Source organism: Ailuropoda melanoleuca, chromosome 1 (assembly GCF_002007445.2).
Source record: "Ailuropoda melanoleuca isolate Jingjing chromosome 1, ASM200744v2, whole genome shotgun sequence".
NCBI lineage: Eukaryota > Metazoa > Chordata > Mammalia > Carnivora > Ursidae > Ailuropoda > Ailuropoda melanoleuca.
The window spans coordinates 104455735-104478859 of record NC_048218.1 but is presented as its reverse complement, the minus strand read 5'-3'; the positions used below and the strand labels follow the sequence as shown (position 1 = coordinate 104478859).

The following is a 23125-nucleotide window of genomic DNA, read 5'->3' as shown; positions in this document are numbered from 1 at the left end:
ATCTTGGGAATATTGAGTTTGAGCCCCATGTTGACAGTAGAGATTACTTAAAAATAAAATTAAATTAAAAATTAAAAGAAAAGAAAAGAAACTAACAATCCAGATGTGAAAACAGGACATACATAGAAACAAAAAAGATTGATAGAAAACCTGCACAGAAAAGGGCAAGATATATGAAAGATGGCAAATGAAGCATACTGCAGGAGTTGAAAAAAAAGAAACAAGGCAGTGAGGAAAGAATGCCTGGAGGGTGGGAGGTTGGAGCCAGATCTCAAAGGATCAGTAGGTTTAAAAGAAGGAAGAGGAGGGACGGGGGAGTGGCGGGCTCAGTTGGTAGAGTATGTGACTCCTGATTTGGGTGTCTTGAGTCCAAGCCCCACACTGGGTATAGAGCATACTTAAAAATAATTTAAAAAGAAATAATAAGGAACACCTGGGTGGTTCAGTCAGTTAAACATCTGCCTTCTGGTCCGGTCCTGATCCCGGGGTCCTGGGATTGAGCCCTGCATCGGGCTCCTGGCTCAGCTGGGAGCCTGCTTCTCCCTCTGCCTGCTGCTCCCCCTGCTTGTGCTCTCTCTCTCTGACAAATAAATAAAATATAACCCTAAAAAAAATAAGAATAATAATAATAAAAGAGGGAAGAAGGGAAGGGAGGGTTAGGTGGGAAGGACATCTTAGTAGAAAGGAGCAGTAGATGCCCAAAATACTGCTCTCAGTTATCAAGGTGAAAATTACTAACATACATTATTGATATGCTGTTTAAATGCAATGTGATATAACAAAGAACATATAAGGAAACTGGTAAAAATAACACTTCGCCAAGGATGCTTTAAACATAAATTATTCAGAATGTAAGCCCTGAGAAAGACCTCTCTTTAGAAAGATAATGGCAATACTGAAATATTTTTATAAAGATTTTAGCCTAAGATAATGGTAATAAAGTTACAGTTTAGTTTCTCCAAAGCCAGCAGAGATGTCGTTAACACTCTAACTGCTCAACAGAAAGTTCCTGCTATACGCAGATTTATCAGAAATTATAAGAAGGAAATATAAAAAGTCCTCAAAGCAATAGTTACAAAAGGAGATGGGATAATTAAACCTGAGTTGGTCATAGGCACTGTCAAGCTCAAGAGAGCATTAAAAAAAAGAAATCTAGTCAAATATTTTTAAGTTGTGGAAAATCAGCTTTGTTTTTCATGAGCTGAAATCTTAATTCTTAAGAAGCTCTGGAGGGGCGCCTGGGTGGCTCAGGCGGTTAAGCACCAGGACTCTTGATTTAGGCTCAAGTCACGATCTCAGGGTCATGGGAACAAACCCAATGATGGGTCCATGCTCAGCTGGTGGGGGTGGGGGGGGTTCTCTCTCTCCCTCTGCCCCTCCCCCACACACACATGTGCATGCATGCTCTCTCTCTAAAATAAATAAATCCTTTTTCATTTTATTTTGTTATTTATGTATTCTTTTTCACAGAGAGAGTGCATGCAAGCAGGGAGGGACAGAGGGAGAAGAAGAGAGAGCAAGAATCCCACAACCCTGAGATCACAACCAGAGCTGAAATCAAGAGTCAGTCACTCAACCGGCTGAGCCACCCAGGCACCCCAATAAATAAATCTTTAAAAAGAAAGAAAAAAGCAGCTCTGGGAAAAATAGGAAGCTGGTGAAGCTTCTGCAAGTTAAATACATCACTGAACTTCACATTAACTGTGGGCTCTTTATTCTTTTTAAGTCCAACTAATAACCCCCTTGTCTGAAGTTGTCATCTGAAGAAAGGTGGCATAGAAAACATCAATGAGAAAGATTGGAAAATAAAACCAAACAGTATTATAAATTCCTTATATGAAATTCATCGTGTGGATTTTGGTGGGTTTTTTCTTAAACTACTACAAAAAAAGATTAAAGATGCAACTAACTCCTGGTTATTTGTCACTGGCCTATATGTTTTCATTTATTATATTCTCTTGCATAGTTTCCTCCCCTTGAATACAGAATATGTTCACTTTAAAATCATGGGAACTGGAGTGGGGATACAATATTGTAGTGGCTGGGTCTTGTTCACAGCTGCCCTCAGAATCTTCCCTTTTTCCATGAGAATCTCATCCCCATTCAAGGAAAAGCAGGGATCTCCTGAGTATCCAAGCAAACAGCATCAGAATCCACTGAAGTCTGAATGTCCAAGATTTCGTCTTTTCCTTCAGTAATGCTAGGAGACAAGAACCTATGCAGCCACAAAGGATACTAAGGAATTCAAGCTAGCTTCGATTCCAAGGACTGGAACCAAGCAGGGCCACAGCCAAGCTATACGATGTTCATACCATCCTGCCAGCATGTATGACTGGAGGTGCTTTCGGGTGTCAAAGAATAACTCTCAGGTCACCTGGGTGGCTCAGTTGGTTAAGCGTCTGCCTTCGGCTCAGGTCATGATCTCAGGGTCCTGGGATTGAGTCCCACGTCGGGGTCCATGCTCAGTGCAGACCCCGCTTCTCCCCTCTGCCTGTTGCTCCCCCTGCCTGCCCTCTCCCTCTCTCTCTGACAAATAAATAAATAAAATATTTTTTTAAAAAAAGAAGAAGAACTCTCCTAGCCCTAGGGAGATAAGGGAAATGTTGAGATTTGAAAGGAAGGTGTGAAAGGCAACTAAATGCATATTATCTAAGAAGAGTTAAGTGTGCTGACCCTGTTCGTCTACCAGGCAGTGATCAAAAAATTATTCATTTGTTTCTTTTTCAAGGTTGATCTTTTGATCTCTACTGGAAAAAATGAAGTGACACCTTTTGCTGTGACACTCTGCTCACTCCTAAGTGAGGACAAGAGAAGCAAGTTTCATCTATAACAAGATGTTAATTTTTACCTATTAGATTAGCAAACATCGACAGTTTGGTGACAAACCGTGTTGATAAGAGTGTGGCTATTGTTACTGTAATACACTTCTGATAGAAGTAAAAAAAATACAAATTCTATGGAAGCCAATTTTATCAAGATTACAAGTGTATATACTTTTAACTTAGCAATTCTGTTTCCAAAAATATATAATAGCTGTATTTAGATGTGTAATATGGTATATATTAAGGTTAATCATTGCACCATTGTTTTCAAAATATCAGAAGCAACCTAATTATACATTAATCTGGTTAAATTTTAGTACATCCAGAGGCGCCTAGCTGGCTCAGTCCATAAAGCATGTGATTCTTTATCTCAGAGTTGTGAGTTCAGGGGCGCCTGGGTGGCACAGCGGTTAGGTGTCTGCCTTCGGCTCAGGGCGTGATCCCGGCGTTATGGGATCGAGCCCCACATCAGGCTCTTCCGCTGTGAGCCTGCTTCTTCCTCCTCCCACTCCCCCTGCTTGTGTTCCCTCTCTCGCTGGCTGTCTCTATCTCTGTCAAATAAATAAAATCTTTAACAAAAAAAAAAAAGAGTTGTGAGTTCAAGCCCCATGTTGGGTAGAGAGACTACTTAAAAATAAAATATTTTTAAAAATTTCAGTACACCCATTTGGTGGAAAATATGCAGCCATTAAAAAAAATTAAAGAACCCAGAAGATCCAACACAATATTAAAAAAGAACAAATCTGGAAAACTGACACTATTCAACTTCAAGACATACTCTAAAGCTACAACAATTAAGAAAGACTGTCTGGTATTGGCCAAAAAATAAATATATAATGGAAAAGAATAAACAGTGCAGAAATAGACCCACATAAATAGAATCAACCGATCGGGATGCCTGGCTGGCTCAGTCAGTAGAGCATGCGACTCTTGACCTTGGGGTCATGCGTCCAAGCCCCACATTGGGTATAGAGCTCACTAAGAAAAAAAAAAAAAAAAAAGAATCAACTGAACTTTGACAAAGAACAAAGGCAATACCATGGAGCAAAACCAGTCTTTTCAACAAATGGTGCTGGAACAACTGGATATCCACGTGCAAAAAAATGAAGCCAGACACAGAGCTTACATCCTTCACAAAAATTAACTCAAAATGAATCACAGATCTAAATGTAAAATGCAAAACTATAAAACTCCTAGAAGAGAACACAGGAGAAAACTCAGATGCCCTTGAGTGTGGCAACACTGTTTTAGATACAATACCAAAAGCACTATCCATGAAAGAATGAATTGGTAAGCTGGACTTCATTAAAAGTAAAGGCTTCTGCCTTGTGAAACACAGTGACAAGAGAATAAGACAAGCCACAGACTGGGAGAAAATATTTGTAAAGGCGCAACTGAGAAAGGAGTGTTACTCATAATACACAAAAAAAATGGAAACACAAGGAAAATAATCCAATTAAAAATGGGCCAAAGATCTTAACAGGCACCAGCCAAAGAAGATATAGATATGGCAAATAGGCATATGAAAAGATGATCCCCATATGTCATCAAGGAAATGAAAATTTAAAATAATGATGAGATACCACTATATAACTGTTAGAGGGCCAAAATCCAGAACACTGACAACACCGAATGCTGGCAAGGATGTGGAACACAGGGGAGCCTGGGTGGCTCAGTCAGTTAAGCGTCTGTCTTCAGCTCAGGTCATGATCCCAGGGTTCTGGGATCGAGTCCTGCATCAGGCTCCCTGTACCTCCTTCTCCCTCTGCCTGCTGCTCCCCCTGCTTGTGCTCTCTCTCTCTCTCTCTGTGACAAATAAATAAATAAAATCTTAAAAAAAAAAAACCAAAACTTATGTTCACAGAAAAACCTACACTTACGTATAGCAGCTGTACTCATAAATGCCAAAACTTGGAAGCAACCAAGATGTCCTTCAGCAAGTAAATGGGTAAATGAACTGTGATACATTCAGACAATGGAATATTATTTGGTGCTAAAATGAAATGAGCTGTCAAGCCATGAAAAAACGTGGGGGAACCTTAAATGCATATTACTGAGTAAAGATGCCAATCTGAAAAGGCTACATTTTATAGGATTTCAACCATATGACATTCTGAAAAAGACAAAACAGTGAAAAAATCAGATCCCTGGGTGCCAGAAGTTGAAGGGTGGGGGACAGATGAATAGGCAGAGCACAGGATTTTAACAATAATGAAAATATTCTGTACAAAACCATAATGATAGGTACGTGTCATTGTATCTTTGCCCAAACCCATAGAATTTCCAACACCAAGAGTGAATCATAAGGTAAACCATGAACTTTAGGTGATAATGATGTGTCGTAGGTTCATTAATTGTGATAAATGTACCACTCTGGTGGGGGATGTTGATAATGGGGGAGGGAGTGCACATGTGGGGACAGAGAGTACATGAGAAATCTCTGTCCCTTCCCCTCAATTTTGCTATGGACTAAAACTGCTCTAAAGAAATAACTTTAAAAAAAAAAAGAATTAAGAAGCTCTATAGGCTGATAGAGAATGATAAACTACATTGTTACAAGAAAAAATGCAAAATCATGTGACTAGTGCACTATTATTTTTAAAAGGAGAAAAAAAGCATCCGTATGTATTTGCATATAGAGTAGTCCCCCCTTACCCACACAAGAGATGTTCCAAGACCCCCAGTGGATGCCTAAAATGGTGGATATACCTCCTATGAGCTCTACACCGACAATGTTTTTTTCCCTATACATACCTAGGATAAAGCTTAATATATAAATTAAGCACAGTAAGAAACTAACAACAATAACATAGTGTAACAATTATGACAATACACTGTAATGAAAGTTATGTATGTAATACATGTGGTCTATCTCTCAAAATATCTCATACTGCAATGATGTGAGATGACTAATGCCTACGTGAGGAGATGAAGAGAGGTGAGTGACGCGGGCAGTGTGACGGAGCGCTAGGCTGCGACTGACCTTCTGACAAATAGGAGTATCTACGGCTCCCAGTTACTGAAGCTGGGGAAAGCAAAACCGCAGACAAGAGGGACTACTATATATATTATGCACATAATTACACACATGTGTTGTTTTGAAAAAAAATACACAAGAAATGAGTAATACTGTTGGTTATTAGAGAAACAGCTGGTTGGCTGAGAGACAGACGTGAGAGAGAATTTTCATTAAATGCCCTTTTAAGTTTTTTAAATTGTTAAGCATGAGAACATATGATCTATTCAGTCATTCTTTTCTAACAAATAAAAAGTAACATAGCAAAGAGAATTTTGCGGGGGGGGGGGCACCTGGTTGGCTCAAACGGTTAAGCAGCCGACTCTTGATTTTGGCTCAGATCATGATCCCAGGGTCATGAGATCAAGGCGCTCTGGGCTCAACGGTAAGTCTACTTGGGATTCTCTCTCTCTGCCCCTCCCCCCACTCACCCTCTCTCTCTCCCTCTCTCTAAAACAAATAAATAGATAAAATCTTTAAAAAGAAAAAGAAGAAGAATTTGGGGGGGGGTGCCTGGGTGGCTCAGTCAGTTGGGTGTCTGACTCGATCTCAGCTCAGGTCTTGATCTCAGGGTCATGAGTTCAAGCCCTGTATTAGGGCTCCACGGCTGGGCGTGGCGCCTACTTAAAAAAAAGAAAAAGAAAAGAAAAATAGTCAACTTTAAAAAAAAAAAAAGGAAGAATTTTGTAGGCAGATATATAATTTTTTACTTCACCAAATTTGAGAGGAGAAATTTAAGAATGTGTTGAGAACTGGTCTTGATTTGAGTTTTTGGTTTTGACTGAAACTTGGACACTAAATAATAGATTTCACATTTCTCTCTTCTGACAAGTGAAAAAGAAGTTTGTATACAGTTGCGTTCATTTGCTTCCAAGACTGTATTTTAATGACTTACCCAGTAAACAGAAAAATACTTCACAATTCACAACCCATTTAAAACAAACAAAAAAAAAGCTATGGTTCAGAATAAAACATTTGTGTACAAGCTTTTTTTTTTTCTTTTTCAATTTGAGAAGAAAAGATCCCTCTGACATTCACATTCAGACACTGCTCAGGAAAATAAAAAATAATCACATTGCAGGGATTTCTCTACGGGAGAAAATAATGGGGCAGAGTGTGGAGGGTGGAGTTCTAGCCTTTGCTCCATAAACACAGTGCCAGCAGAAGATAGGTTTAGTTGCTCAAGAATGGGACACATCTGAGTCCCACTGGCCCACTGAGTCTGGCTGTAGCCAAGAGGTGATGTTTTATGAGAAGGAAGAATACTACAAGAAAAAAAAAATCAAAAAACTTCCCCAGCCCTATTACTGAAATCCAAAAGAGCTTAAGGAAAACTGCTTTTAAAAATTACTAAATGTTGGGGCGCCTGGGTGACACAGCGGTTAAGCGTCTGCCTTCGGCTCAGGGCGTGATCCCGGCGTTATGGGATCGAGCCACATCGGGCTCCTCTGCTATGAGCCTGCTTCTTCCTCTCCCACTCCCCCTGCTTGTGTTCCCTCTCTCGCTGGCTGTCTCTATCTCTGTCGAATAAATAAATAAAATCTTTAAAAAAAAAAAAATTACTAAATGTAAACTTTGGTGAAACTTCAAAAGATAGTAAGAAAGAATACAAATCAAAACCACAAGATACCACCTCACACCTGTCAGAATGGCTAAAATCAAAAACTAAGAAACAAGTGTCGAGAAGGATGTAGAGAAAAAGGAACTCTTGTATACTGCTGGTGGAAATGCAAACTGGCATAGCCACTGTGGAAAACAGTATGGAGGTTCCTCAAAAAATTACAAACAGAATTACCATATGGTCCAGTAATTCCACTACTGGGTATTTACACAAAGAACATGAAAACACAAATTTGAAAATATATATGCACCCCTATGTTTATTGCAACATTATTTACAATAGCCAAATTATGGAAGCAGCCCAAGTGTCCATCAGGAGATGAATGGATAGAGAAGATGGGGTATCTGTACACACAATGGAATATTACTCAGCCATAAAGAAGAATGAATCTTGCCATTTGCAACAACATGGATGGATCTACAGGGTATAATGCTAAGTGAAAAAAGTCAAAGAAACACAAATACCATATGATTTCACTCATATGTAGAATTTAAAAAATAAAACAAACAACAAAGAAAAGAAAAAAAGACAAACTAAAAAACACTCTTAAGAGAATAAACTAGTGGTTACCAGAAGGGAAGTAGGTGGGGGGGTGGGTGAAACAGGTGAAGGGGATATAGAGCACACTCGTTGTATGAGCACTGAGTAATGTATAGAATCGTTGAATTACTACATTGTACGCCTGAAGCTAATATAACACCATATGCTAATTAAAAAAAAAGATAGTAAGAAAATTGCTTTTCTTTAAAATTTCTTCCCAGTCTCTTACTTCTGCCACTTGGGAGTCAGGATGTGATTACTTATTTATTTCATTATTATTGAAACCCAAGGTTCTTTTTTTTACTTTTAGTAAGTTTAAGTTTCAAAATTCAAAAGGGTGTACAATAATAGTTTACGTCATATCTGTCTCCCAGCAACCGACATTATTAGTTTCTCATATATTCTTCCAGAGATATTCTATATGCATACGAGGAAACTCTCCCTTTTTTTTCCTCAACCTTCCCTTTTCTTCTCTTTTACACAAATGGTTGTATAGAACCAAGTCTTTAAACTGAAATAAAAATCAAGGGATCTTTACATAATTGTAATTCCTTATATAAACACATTACTCTTTCCTATAAAGAAATCTCTTTTAAAATGATAAGTTTCTTTTCAATATCTCCCATAGCACTCAAAGTTAAGAAAGAGTTGTTTGGAATAAAAAAAAAAGATCTAGAGAACTAAATTGCATACAATTACACGACAAATCAACTCACTGAATTTCTGGTCCAAGATTCTGATTCCTGAAAAAAAAACTGTATAGATCTTCAAAGTTCCCACCCAGGGTCGTTTTGCAGCGGTAACATTAACACCCCGTGGAGACCTGTTCCACGGTCCAGAGGCGTCCTCCATGAAATTGAAAAGGGAGAGAAGAGGGAAGTAGGAAGCTGAATTTGAATGTTTGGTTCTTGTAGATTAGCAACAAGGAAGTGAAGGCAGATGAAAAGAAACCAGGATTGCCTCCGATCAGTTAATCAGTAACCCACACATACCCCGCTAAACTAGATCCTTCTGCCTTTTGGTGGCAATCGATAATTCATTGACACCTGAACGGCGGGACAATTGTGTAAGTCTCTTGTGAAGTACAGAAGAGCCAGCCGCAGAGAAAAGAGGCTGCTAGCAGGGTAAGCCACGGAGACTCAAGAAGAGGGAAACCCAGGGAGCCCTCCAGGGTCCTGTGTGGTACCTGAAGCCAAGAGTGATTTCCAAAGTGGGGTCCAGCATCCATTTTCTGAAACCCTCAAGCTTCTCTTTCCCGCTAGCATCAGGGAGTAAAGAAGGCCCAGGAGACAGGTGTGATTTTAAAGCATGGTTTGCTACTAAGAGCATTAGACCAGATGTCTTTTGGCAATGTCAAGGTTCAAGTCCCAGCTCAGCCATGTAAGTGTGGACATTCCTAAGCTTTAGTTTCTGCATGGATAAACCAGCTCAAAAATACTACAAATCCGGGGCGCCTGGGTGGCGCAGTCAAGCGTCTGCCTTCGGCTCAGGGCATGATCCCAGTGTTCTGGGATCAAGCCCCGTATCAGGCTCTGCCGCTGGGAGCCTGCTTCTTCCTCTCCTACTCCCCCTGCTTGTGTTCTCTCTCGCTGGCTCTCTCTCTCTGTCAAATAAATAAATAAAATCTTTAAAAAAAAAAAAAAATACAAATCCGAAGCCAGCCCAGTACAATCCAGTTTCATTCCCAACAAAGCAAAGCTGTGTTGGGAACACCAAAACTCCAGCTTAAGTTTAGAAATTTTCAGCAACTATCCAGGATAATTCTGATCTCTAATTTGAAAAGCATTACAGGAAGACACCCTTTGGTTCACTCCAGCATAAGTCTCTGAATACTATTGCAAGAAAATAGGTGGACAAAGGTTATATACAATAAAGCCAATGTCTAAGTCTTGGGATGCCAGGAAACACGCATTAAAATCAATCCTCTCAGACCCACCGCAATGTGACAACAATCCAGAAGTGATAAATAAGTGGGCCACTTTGATGTGGAAAAGCCTCTGCAGAAGAGAACCTAAACACCACTCACTTCTAAACAAATAGCCAACACAGTTTATAAACAAAGTCTTGACTGTTTTTCTGGAACCAGGCCTAAATTTATAACCTTCTAAACTCCACATAGTAAATGCAGCTTCTCCACTCACCAAAAAGCTGATCAGAAACATTTCTAGCTATCTGTACCTTGGATAGAATTGTGAATCTGAAAAGAAAACTAACTCCGTATTTTTTGTAAATTTAGTCTTTGTTTCCTGAGTGGAAACATGATATGATAGAACATCTAGACAGAGAGACCTCAAATTCCAAGTCTGTTCCATGATGGCTTAGATATTGGGCTAAGAAACAAACTTCTGTGAGCCTCGTCAGTGACATGAGATAATTCCTGCCTCTCGATTATTGTGGGCTTTAAAGGGACATACAGGGGCGCCTGGGTGGCTCAGTTGGTTAAGCGCCCGCCTTTGGCTCAGGTCATGATCCCAGGGTCCTGGGATCAAGTCCCACATCGGGCTCCCTGCTCAGGGCGGAGACTGCTTCTCCCTCTCCCTCTGCCTGCCACTCCCCGTTTGTGTGCACTCTCTCTCTCTCTCCCTGACAAATAAATAAAATTTTAAAAAAGAGAGAGAAACATACAGTAAATGTCTAGGCATGTGGTTAGAACATATTAATGTTCATTTTCTCCTTTTCTTCCAGAACTCCTTTAGATATTTACTAAATAAAAAACCAGAAAAACTGTTCCCCATTATATTAGATCATAATGATGCCAGAATTCCTCAGGCCAAAATAGATACTAAGTGAAAAAAGGTTTGCATACATGCAAACCATGTATTTGTAAAAGATACACACATATATATAACCAAATATATACTCCGAAGGTGCCCACTATCAATTCCACTCAATGAAATTAGGTTAAGTCATATGACATTGCTGTTGACCATTTTATCTCTGCAGCTATAGTAATTTCAAGTGTAGAGCAAGGATTTCATAGGAGTCTGTCCTTGATTTCCCGGCAACAGCAGGATTGTTAGAAATCAGAAACATGGCTCTGTAATTTTATGACTATAATGAGGCACAGGTGCTTAGCTTAGTGCATCCAAAATGCAGTTGGTGAGAATGTTCTTAACTTTGCTATAAAAGTTCTCTGCATTGTCCCCTCTGCACCCATCCTGTCCTCTTCTGCTTTGAAGCACAGGAGACAGAGAGCCTGATGATAATAAGACAAAGCTGTGTAAACTTCTTCACGGGCTTCTTAAAATGCACTTCTAATTCGGCACACCCTCCCACAGCAGTCCTCGATTTCTCCTTAAACAAAAATGGTCACGGGTGTCAAAGAGATGTGAGTGAGTGTCCACTGAACTGTGTCTAAATGATTTTCCTTGTGAGCAAAGCCAGCCTGGAATAAGCCCCTACGAGCGAGGAGAGAAAACACGCTTCCCAGGCCGAGGAGGCATTGTTCAAAGTAATGAGTTCTGCACCGCTTGGTCCACACTTCGCAGCTGAGTCTGATTTTCCTAGACAAAGAGCAATAACCAAATGGGGATGCTCTTCAGCAAGATTCTCTGAGCTGATAATTGTTGTTAAACCCATGAGGTGGTGGGAAAAAAGGAGACTCCTGCCTCCCTAACATTCTGTGTTCTACGAGACGGGAAGACGTTGTCAACCTTGGTCAATATTATGCCAGGGGAGGTGTCAGAGCTCTTACGGATTTCAGAAGAGTCTAAACTCACTAAAAATGCCTAGAATTATGCCAACTCAAAAGTTACAATGTACAAATGCCCTATCGTATTCCTTTCATCCTTCTATCATAATTTTACATCTCTCTTTTTTTTCCCCCAGGGAAATAATAGTCATGATCCTTCATGCGTACAGACCAACACTGTTCTTAGAAGGAGCTGCGGGAGGTTTATGATGTCACGAAACAGGGAGCCAGAACAAAGCTACTGAATCACTCACCTTATCTTCATCTAAGAAACCTGAGAATTACAGGGCTTTCTGTTCCTCCCAAACTCAGTGCTGCAGTTGTGAAGACAGCAAGTTGTAGGGCCCAGTCTGTACCACAAAAATGTTAAAAGAAAAAAAAGGCGCACACAATGCTTCTTACCGTCTATATTTTTTATCTAAAACACTCAAAAACAGTGTTCAGGATATTTTTTAAATCAAAGTTTAAGCATTTGTTTCTGAATCTAGATGTATGATTGCTCAACACTAAATCAAGTGTTCCCCTTAGGGGTGCTGTATCTACTCTGAAAACCTGAAACAGCATTAGAATTATTTCAGAATTCAACTCTAAGTTTATTGAAGGCAGGACTCTGGATTGGTTTATCCCGCCTTATATATAGTTTTCAATAAATGTTTGTGGACTAAATGAATACATTACATAGAAAACATTTAACTAAGAGTTTTCCCAGTTTATTACATTATGGCATACTAACATAAAGCACCATTATAATATTCTATTTTTATAATTCTATCCTAATTATTTAGAAGACTGATTCTAAAAATAAGTTTAATTGATACTGACGATGTAAGAAAATGTATCTTGAAGACAGAAGCAAGGACGTTTACAGCTTTTATGCAGAATCTGGTGCAGCTATAAATCCTGGCTCTGCCCATCAACCTTCCCTCCCTTTGTCTCCTTCCCATCGCCTTTCCCCAGCCTTCCCCCCAAGCACTCGCAATCTCATTATCCCGTGATCTGCTAAACTGCAGTTTACCTCCTGGAACCAGCAGAAACACATGTCACTGAGAATTAGGGAATTGGAGCCAGTTACAAACCGCCAAATAGGGTCACAAAGTATCTGAACCTGAAAATTAAGAGTTTTTCTATTTTTTTAATTATGAGAAAAGGGGGAAAAACTCAATTGGACATTTTTTAACACTTGAACTAGATGGACTGCATCATGTTTAGGCATTTATAATGAACAGGATGGCAGAGATAACTTTAACAGCATGTTATGCTAATCGTTTGAAAAGTAATATTACGTTGACTTCATTTGCGTGATGGTGGAAGGATATTGTCTGAAAACTTCTACCACTCATAAACACGTGCCATTCTTGAAGGCAAATTGTTTGAAAGTAGGGTACAGCAAGAGGTAGCCCCCGTATTTCATCCAAGGTATTTTCACGCCACACTTAATTCCAGAAAGAGTAACTCCATTTTACACTTTATTAGTTATGCTGATATTAACCACTGTTTATCTAATAGCACCTAGGCATATTAATCCTGCTGTCAAATATTGATGCGGCCTTAGAAAAATGAGCACAAGATGCAGCTCGTTCTACATAACCCTTAAGATGTGTACCCTTGCCAAACGCTAACCTGAGTGTAAACAAATGGGATTTCTTAAAAGGGACAGAGCTGTCAAGACTCACAAGTTCAAGAAAAGGAAAATGACACGTGTACCAGGAGGCTTGAGAAATCTGACTGGTTCCCATCAAGGCTTCTTGAAACATTCCCTGCAGAAGATTAACCCCAGAAGTGACCAAAACTGAGGGGCAACTGGAAAAACAATCACCCGTTCTGGGAAAGCCTTTGTTTCTTTTCATTGGCACTTACTTTGGTCCATTTGGGAGCTCATCTCTTTTCATAAACAGGCCATAAGGAGGACTCAGGTGCTCGGGTTTGCACACATCCCACTCGCCACTTGCATAAAGGAGGCACAAGTCTGTAAACCTCATTGCTCAAGAGCAAGCACCTGAATGTTTTTTAAAATATCTCACCTCCAAGGACATATATTTTATTCAGTGTGGGTAAAGTCTCAGTTACTGCCCCAATAAGCAATTTCGCACCATTTTCTGCCGTCTAAGAAGATCAAAATGGTAAGGCGAAAGGGTCGGGGTGGGGGGGGGGGAGGACAGTCTTCTATTTGTTTAGTTGGTTATTGTTTTAATGCTGAACTGCTAACGTAAAAATGAGATCATAAACTCATCCCGAGTTACAAACAACAAAGAAAAGGAGGAGGAGAGAGAGGGGGCCAGCAACGCTCAACAGGGGACTGGGCTTAAGGGCGAGCCGGGTGGCATCTCGGACTCGCGGCGCCGTCGCCATGGGAACCCCGCGCAGGCGCAGGGAGCGTCGCCGCGCGGCCGGGACTTGCCCCCACCGCCCCGCGCGGCGTCGCTCTGGTGCTCTTGTTTATTCCAGGAAAGGGTAATGGAGTAAATCCTCCTGGCGCTGAGCGTACCCGGTCTTCCCGGAGAAGGTCCTGAGTGGGGTCACTGAGCGCAGGAAGAGCCGTGAGACTCCCCAAGTGTAATGGACACCGCGCTCCCCTTGCCGGGAAACGTGGACCTGCTCTCTCGGAGCTGTCGGGAGGTCAGAGACAGGTTCCTGGGACCCCGCGTGTGGGTGAAGCATCCCGCAGCAAAGCTTCACCCTCCAACGGGCGAAACCCCACTCACCACCACGGGCGACTCGAGAATTCAATTCTGGTGCAGGCACACGCTACCCACATCTTCTGAATGACGAGACTCCCCCCCCCCACAAGACCAGCGGGGGTCCGGTTCTCCGCGCAGAGGGTCTGGGGGATTCCCACGCACAACAATACTCACACAGTCCTAAAGAGCGCGTCCCGACCGGGACTGGAGGAGGAACTCGGGCCACCTGCTCTTCTGCACACCTGGTCTGGTCTACCAGTCCTCTTGTTCCGCCTAGTTCCCCCCCAAAGCACTGACCTGCTCAACTTTGAGCGTTTAGCAGTTGAAGGATTCCTGGGAGTCCTTGGCACAGGAGCAACCTCCAAAGTGCTGGGGTGATGAGTTGTCGGCCCCTGTGACTCCCAAGTCGAAAATCCTGTCGAGGGACAGAAAAGCCCCCCAGAAGCGCACTTCTCCCTCACAGCCAGCTGAAGCCCCCAAGAAGCGCAGGGAAGAGCGGGGCGCCGCCGCCACAACCTGCTTTCTCATTCAAATCCTTACGCTCGCACAGGAGCCCCCTCCCTCCCAGCCCCGCAGCTCCCGAGGAAATCAGGAACTGGAGCTGGAGAAAGTGGACTGGAGCTCCCACCGCCTCCAAGGGCCCCAGCCCGCCAGGGGTAGGACCCCGGGACCCACGCGCCCTTCCGAGGCTCTCTGGCAGGCAAAAGCCAGAGAATAAAGTCGTCTTTTCTCCCCCGTAGGTTTCAAAGCTTCCCAAACCAGGGGCGGCTCCTTGATACTCAGTTTTGGGCTGTGTTCTCAAGAGCCTCGTTGGTTGTAGGATAAAGGAGTTTGGAGAAACGAAGTTGGAAGTGAGAGAGCAGAGAGATGGGAACCGTTTACAGCTGGCACTAAAGTCAAAAAAAGTGTCAGAACCACACCTTAAAGAAAATCGCGAACCGCCCGTCTTACGTCACCTTCTCCTACCATGCTAAGAAAATAGCACTTATTACGCTGATATAACCAAGGAGATCTGCCCTAAGTGAAGTGCAGCTAAGACCGAGGAAGAGGGAGTGGAGGTGACACTCTTATCCCCACCTCCCCCGTCTCTTCTTCCAGATGCTTCTCTTACATGTTAACGGGTCAATTATTCAATCAAATTAATGTAATGGCTGGCAGACTCCAGCAGCCAACCTGCGGTGAGTAAGAGCACAGCCACGGGGGAGGAAAGCTTGCACACAGTAGGCACTCAAATAGTGAGGAAAAGATGAAATCCGAGTGCACAGACATGGTGATTGACCAGGTTGGTGCGGCAGCTGGAAGGCTGACGACCGCTGGCCTGGGCAGCCACCGTGTGATCCGGTCTCAAGATTCCAGGATTTGCATTTATCAGCCTTCATTCAACCTGCCCTATTGTTAGTTCAAAGCCTGGCTGGGAGGGACTTCGAGACTCTGCTCCTCGCTCACCTTCAGTTCGAAATTCTCCACCAATAAGAAGGTCCTAGAAAAGCTGGCAGCATAGGGTTGGCAGGGATTTTCTGGGCTTAGTGACAACATAAACTAAAGTCATTTTCTTTTTCACGCGTGAATTTGCTCAGGAAGTTACAAATGAGTGCTCGAGCTAGGAGAGCGGGGCAGGGCTGCCTGTCCGCTTTGACGGACAGTTAGTGTGGGGGGTGGTAGCACCGTGACCTCTCAGCGCAAGATCTAGGGTTTCACCTTTTCATCCCACTTAGCCGATACCATAGAAACAACCCATTTGTATTATTCAATTCAACAGAGGCAATTACAATGTCACAGCAAAGCACCATGGGCAAGAAGAAACTTTATCCTGAAAGCAATGCTGGACTCTCAAAAAAAAAAAAAAAAAAAAGGAAAAGCCATCAGAATAGTCACTTGAATTTCTTCATGCCAGGGTACCAGGAAAAATTCAGTTTGGGAAAAGATATATAAGGTCCTTTGGCTCCAAAGAAAGAAAGCTCCCTAATTTTTTTTTAAATACCTGTACAAAAATCCTCCATTTATAAGAAATTAAACAGGTAACTACTCTTTTACCCCCAAATTGCTTCCTGCTTTGCATACAAACATGTTTTTTAGAGCTTTGTTTTGCTGGTAATCTCCATGGTGAATAGGAAGGCCAAAAAGAATAAAAGAGAGACACACACACACTAAGACAACCCCTCACACAACCACGGAAGTTACCCACTCCAAACCTCCTGTGTTTGTCTGTCGTAGACCTGAAAAACCACAGACGCGCGTGTTAAAATAAGCTTGGACACAAAGTTCGCAACAAGAGCGCTTGTTTGTTATGCAGTCTTTATTTTGAAAGTTTTAATCGATTTCCATAATTGTATGAACTTCAAAATTTTTTCGCTATGCAATATTTCAAACCTACCAAAATCAAGGCATATTATACTCCTGCTTCCTATCCCTTCTTTTTTAAATAAAGCATTACAGATAACAGCTAAAACCCCACCTCCTGGCCCTTCTCCCTCCCTTCGTGTGAATCATACTTAATCATGGTCTTAAGTGTTTAGGACATATGGATAGATCCATAAATCTTAAGGTAGTTCTTCTCTCTGGGCTTTTTTTTTTTTAACACCATTAATCAGAGAAAAATCACTAACTAAAACCAAGAAAATATTGTTAGATTGCTAAGTGTTTAGAAGCCAAACAGAACTATTTTTCCCTGCTTGTGACAATCAGAGGGAATGATAACAAAGGGATTAGACAGTGGGTAGTAAACAGCCTCTCTAGGTTACACAAACCCTTCCATGGTTACCAAATAGTCAATAGAAAAACAAAACAAATAATACCCCTTCCTTCACTGCATACAAGGGAATTGGAAAAAAATGGGACCTAGATTAACACTTCTTTGGGCAGGCAAAACAGAAGTCCTGTATAGTAGTACCTTCTTTGAATGGTCTCTTGGTCACCTAAACTACAATCTTTCTGTGAGGATTTAGGGACTCCTGCTAGTAGCTCAATTCAAGGTTGAAATAAGCCCTGCTGAAAAGTCTGGGGTTGAATCTTCCTTGCTTCGGGGACCTCCATCTGCGCAGCGAGTTACGGAAAGCCCTTTACAGCAGTCCTTTGACTTAACCTCCTCTGTGCAGTAAAAGGGCTATGAAAGCACCGATTTTTCTTAAATGCCATTTACTGGTGAAAGACATCCTTCCCCACCCCCACTCTCCTCTGGCTTCCAGAGCGATGACTCTCATTAATTATACTGGCACAGCACTGCCTGGCCTCCCTTCTAAATAGCTGCCAGATTTCCACATATCACCTCTGCCTTGATACAGAATGTGCACTGACACCAGGATCACAGAAAATCCTGTAAAAGGTGCCTGATAGCTGGTAAGATGATTGATGTGCTTTGAGGTGGGCCCGCTGCTCTGCACATCATAAAGTTTCTCTTAGAAAACTGCACTAGGAATCCGTGTTGAAAGTCAATTTTTCTAGCTGTGCAAAAATGGTGCTTTCAGTTGCAAAAATAGCCATATTTAAGATACTCGAATTTAATCAGCAATAATCTTCAAGTTACATCTAGAAAGCAAGAAAGTGAAGGAGATGAATATTATCTCTATTTTCATCAAGGCACCAAAAAGTCACAATAACCAAAGAGCTTAGGAATTATCCAGGTTGAGTTATATCTCTCCTAACACATATTTCTTGAGTACTTCCCATGTACCAGACACAATGAGAGATGGTAATTCTTTTTTTTTTTTTTTTTTTTAAAGAGATGGTAATTCTTAGCTGGAATTCAGATAGTACTCCTGAAGAGAACAGTGGCGGTCTTTATGGCCTTACTTTTAGATACAAATAACAAAACCCCAACTCAAACTAACTCGAAGAAAGTAGCCAGTGTACTGACTCCCACCTTACAACAGAGGAAAGGATAAAGGCTTCAGGAATAACTGGATCCAGGCATTCAGAGTCATACATTTCTTTCCCACATTTATTCTCACTTTTGATCCTACTCTCTCTCCTTGCTTTTTCCTATGTTTTAACCTTATTCCTTCCTATTATATATGCGCTGCTTCTATAGGCTGGTGGGTGGAGAAAGCATCACCAGGGACAGCTCCATGACCTCAGCTAGTGATTGAAGGGGAAAGAAAGCCCCCCCCCCTTTTTCTTCTTTTACCATCTGTAAATAAGATTGTAGGAAAGGATCCTAACTGACCTGGTTCAGGTCATGTGTCCATCCCTAGGTCAATTAACGTGGTCAACACAAGAAGTAGAGTTCTGTGCATAGTCAGTCTCTGATTATACACCCAGCCTATACCCAAGAGGTGGGCTACTTTGAGTAGCAGCCCCAGCAGAACTATGAGGAGTTAGGGAGGATTTGGCCCCCATAGAAAGGAAACTGCTCTTCCCAAATGAGGGAAGGAATGGATTCTGGTAGATAAAAAGAGCAAAGCTCCCCAACCCTGCCCTCTCCCAAACCTGCCACCAAAGAAAGCCATTAACACCTTTGTATAGATTCCTGTGTATATGACAGAGATTTTTTAAAAAATGAGAAAATAAATTTCCCGTGTCCATTAGGAAGAATGGGGCAGGGGGCTGTCGCAGTATAAATGCCACAATCTTTCCCTCCCCAGCTGGAGAAACATTCATCCCCATATGTAGGCAACTGTCATGCTAAGCTGAGAACAGAGAGAAAGGAACATAAGCAGGACAGCTGATCTTGGGAAGAGTTGCTTCTTATTTGTGTTTTTCACGTTTTATCACGGAAATTTTCATGTGCAAACAAACGTAAAATAGCATAATGAAGCCCTAAGTATTGGTCACCTGTTTCAACAAGTATTAATATTTTGATAATCCTTTACCTATTCAGGAATGTGAGGAATTCACTGAAATAGTTTCTTCTTCTTTTCTAAAGATTTTATTTATTTGTCAGAGAGAGAGACCACAAGCAGGGGGAGCGGCAGGCAGAGGGAGAAGCAGGCTCCCCAGTAAGCAAGGAGCCCAATGTGGGACTCTATCCCAGGATGCTGGGATCACGACCCGAGCCGAAGGCAGATGCCTGATCAACTGAGCAACCCGGGTATCCCTGAAATACTTAGTTTTCATAAATTAACACATTTTTGCAGTGCTGGGATCTTGGTTCATGGAAGGAATGCATGCCTATAAAATAACTAAATTAAATAAGACTACTACATAGTCTTAGCAAAATTCCTAGCACAAAATGAGCTCTCAGAAATGTCAGTTATTTTTTGGGGGGTGCCTGGCTGTCTCAGTTGGTGGAGCATGCAACTCTTGATCTTGGGGTTGTGAGTTCGAGCACCACATTAGGCGTAGAGATTACTGAGTAAATAAATTACATTATTATTGGCAACCTATTTAAAGCTTTTAAAGGCTAGCAAAGTCTATATGTTGAAATGTATTTGGCCTACAGAGGAAAAAAAAGTTAAGGCTAAACCTTTGCCAATAGACAATAATATTTTTAAGGGCTCCATTTTATTTATTTATTTATTTATTTATTTTTAAAGATTTTATTTATTTATTTGACAGAGAGAGACGGCAGAGCAGCAGGCAGAGACAAAGGGAGAGGGAGAAGCAGGCTCCCCACCGGGCAGGGAGCCCAATGTGGGGCTCGATCCCAGGACCCTGGGGTCATGACTTGAGTCAAAGGCAGATGCCTAACAACTGAGCCACCCAAGTACCCCTCCATTTTTTTTTATTTGAAGATTGATTTATTTATTTTAGAGAGAGAGCACAAGAGCGAGTGGGGAGGAGGGGCCGAGGGAAAGAGAGAATCCTGAAGCAGACTCCCTGTCAAGCAGGGAGCCCAACATGAGGCTCAATCCCAGGACCCCAAGGCCATGACCTGAGCCAAAATCAGAAGTTGGCCACTTAACTGATTGAGCCACCCAGGTGCCCCAAACTGCTCCATTTTTAAATGGGCTATTCATATTTTTTCTAGAACAAGCATGTATTACTGTTTTCCCTCTCTATATGGAAATATCAAAAATATTATAAGCAGGGCGCCTGGCCAGCTCCTTCAGTGCAACATGTGGGTCTTGATCTCAGGGTTGTGGGTTCAAGCCCCACATTGGGTCTAGAGATTACTTAAAAATAAAAATTGTAAAATATATATATTACAAATAAATGCACTTTTCACCTTACAATAAGGAGATACAGGTTAAATTGTTTGTCAAGCAGACAAGAGCTTGGACTAGATATTGGAATTCTGAACTCCAGGTTCCCTACTTTAATACCTTGGCAAAATAATCCAGCCTGTCAATGCTGGGTGAAGACAAAATAGAATTGTACCTAGGTGAAGTCTTCAATTCAACTAAGATTTTCTTGTACCCCAGTCATACTTCTTAAAAGATGTTCAGTTCCCACCACAGAATGAATACTTTTTTCTTAAGTGAATACTTTTTAAAAAATTTTTTTAGTAATCTCTATATCTAAAGTGGGGCTCACACTCACAACCAGATCAAGAGTCCCACACTCTTCCCAAAGAGCTAGCCAGGCACCCCAGGATGAGTACTTTTTAAAAGTCAGAGAGCATGCTAATTAAAGTGAACTTATTCCGTTTTCTATTTTTCTCCAACTTGTTTCTTTGTATTCTCCTGGTGGTTGGGGGGCAGGGAATAAAGTATTTTAGAAGCAACAATAGTGTCAGGGAACAGAGCTCCCTTTCCTTCCTTCTAAGAGCTTCACAACTCAGCTTTGTGAGTTTTGTTTCCAGAAAGACCTCCCACAGAGCCAGTATCTACAACTTTCAAGATGGTCAGAGCCTGCTGGGCAGGACCGACATAACTGAAGTACTTTCTTGGGCCCAGGAAATAGTATTGAAACTTTGGGATTACATATTTTCACTATGGAATATATTGTACTATTAAAAATTCCTGCAGAATCCCATAATATAACTAAGAGAAAAATGTGTCTTCATAATCTAGCCAACTGAGGATCAGCCATCTAATACAGCAATCATCATTACAGACATTGAACAAAAGTTTACGCAAAAGAGCAAATTGTATTGTGAACAGAAAATGAAGAAACTGGTAAGCCAGAAAGCAATTTCTTTTTTTTTTTTTTAAAGATTTTATTTATTTATTCGACAGAGATAGAGACAGCCAGCGAGAGAGGGAACACAAGCAGGGGGAGTGGGAGAGGAAGAAGCAGGCTCATAGCAGAAGAGCCTGATGTGGGGCTCGATCCCGTAACGCCGGGATCACGCCCTGAGCCGAAGGCAGACGCTTAACCGCTGTGCCACCCAGGCGCCCCCAGAAAGCAATTTCTAAAGCTTTGAAAGCTGAGGAGGTGGTAAGCAATTTACACCATAAGGAAAATTCTCCTAGTTCTGCACTACTTGGAATCCTAATGGGGTATGCCCTCTCTTATTCCTAACACCTGTTTTTCTTTTTAACCAGAAGACAAATGTTTAGGTTTGTCCACACAAACATAGTAAAAGGAAAACTGCATTTTAAAAACCATATGTTAGCTTTTGTTTCATTTGTTTAAATATTTATGCTAAATATGTATCTAGTGGTTTGCCCAAAATAAGTATCATTTTCAAATTTGACAAGTTTTAAAAATGTTCTTTCAGACCACTGAAGGCAAATTAATCTTCACAGTATAGGACCATAAGATGTATAGAGGAAAATCAGACTGGAAAAACAGGTTCTGGTCAAAATGAGTAGGCAATGGGGATGGTTCACTTAATTTCTTTCTTTTTTTTTTTTTTTAAAGTAATCTCTATACCCAACATGGGGCTCGCACCTACAACTCTGAAATCGAGTCACATGCTCTACCAACTGAGACAGCCAGGAGCCCCAGTCTACTTCATTCTTTATTTCATACCTTTATTTAACAAATATTTATAGAGTTCCCAATGAGCAAGAAACTGGACTAAATGCTGTGAAGAAAGCAGAAATGCTCCAATATTTAATAAGGTATGGTTTAAGTTACAGGATCCATTCTACTTCAGAAGAGAGAGAAGACAGATAAATAATTATAATGTGACAAGTGTAAAATAGATATGTGTTCGGTGTTATGGAAGAACAGAAGACGGCACTAATTTCTCAATTTCATTGCTAAAGTATCTACAAGCTATGTTCTGATAACCAAAACAAAACAGGAAATAGAACTGATTATCTCAATACCTCAATTTTTTAAAAACTCTATTTCTGTCTGAATTACTTGTTGTCCTCACTTTAGTTACGGAAATGTTTTCATCGGGCTTCTTCAAAAGAGTGCTAGGAAATGAGATCTCCAGTGATTTTCAATAACCCATATACTTTTGCACTGCAAGCTGGTACACGTATTCAAATATATTTATAACATGCAAAAAAATTAACAAAACAACACTCACCTTTGCCATGTGCGATGCACTCGATATATTTTGTTCTGTTGTTTTTCTTAGCCCAATGTGGGGCTTGAACTCAGGACCCCAAGATGAAGAGTTGCATGTTCCACCATTGAGCCCGCCCCAGGCACCCCTGTTCTGTTCTTTTTTTCTTTCTTTTTTAATTGCTGGTGGCAGCTCATTAAATTGACTTCACACCTCACTAATAGTTCATGGCCAATAGTTGAAAAACACTGCTGCAGTATGTCCTTTAAAAATGAAGAAGCAAAGCAGTCGCGCTCAGAATAGACTCAAGTGTGGTCAACAGCGCACACCTTCTGTCCAGCAAATTGGTCTCAAAGCCATACAGGATCAAGTCTCTGGGAGAAAAAAGGCCTGTGATTGCTCGACCCTTTGACCATGAACCCACATCAACAAAAGGAGCTACTAAAGTTGTGCAGCCCTCGAAGGGTAGATCC

General features: G+C 41.3%; 1 protein-coding gene across 8 annotated transcripts in view; it reads right to left on the bottom strand.

Moving 5' to 3' along the window:
• Positions 1-14899, bottom strand: part of PLCH1 (phospholipase C eta 1) — a 209147-nt gene extending 194248 nt beyond the window's left edge. For 7 of the 8 annotated variants that reach the window (XM_034664133.1, XM_034664151.1, XM_034664156.1 and 4 more), the window contains exon 1: positions 14666-14899. The gene's annotated coding sequence lies outside the window, so the exon portion shown is untranslated. Of the gene's footprint in view, positions 1-14542 lie in introns of all 8 variants that reach the window. The other variant, XM_034664135.1, reaches the window with a different exon arrangement.
• Between the last annotated feature and the right edge of the window lie 8226 nt (positions 14900-23125).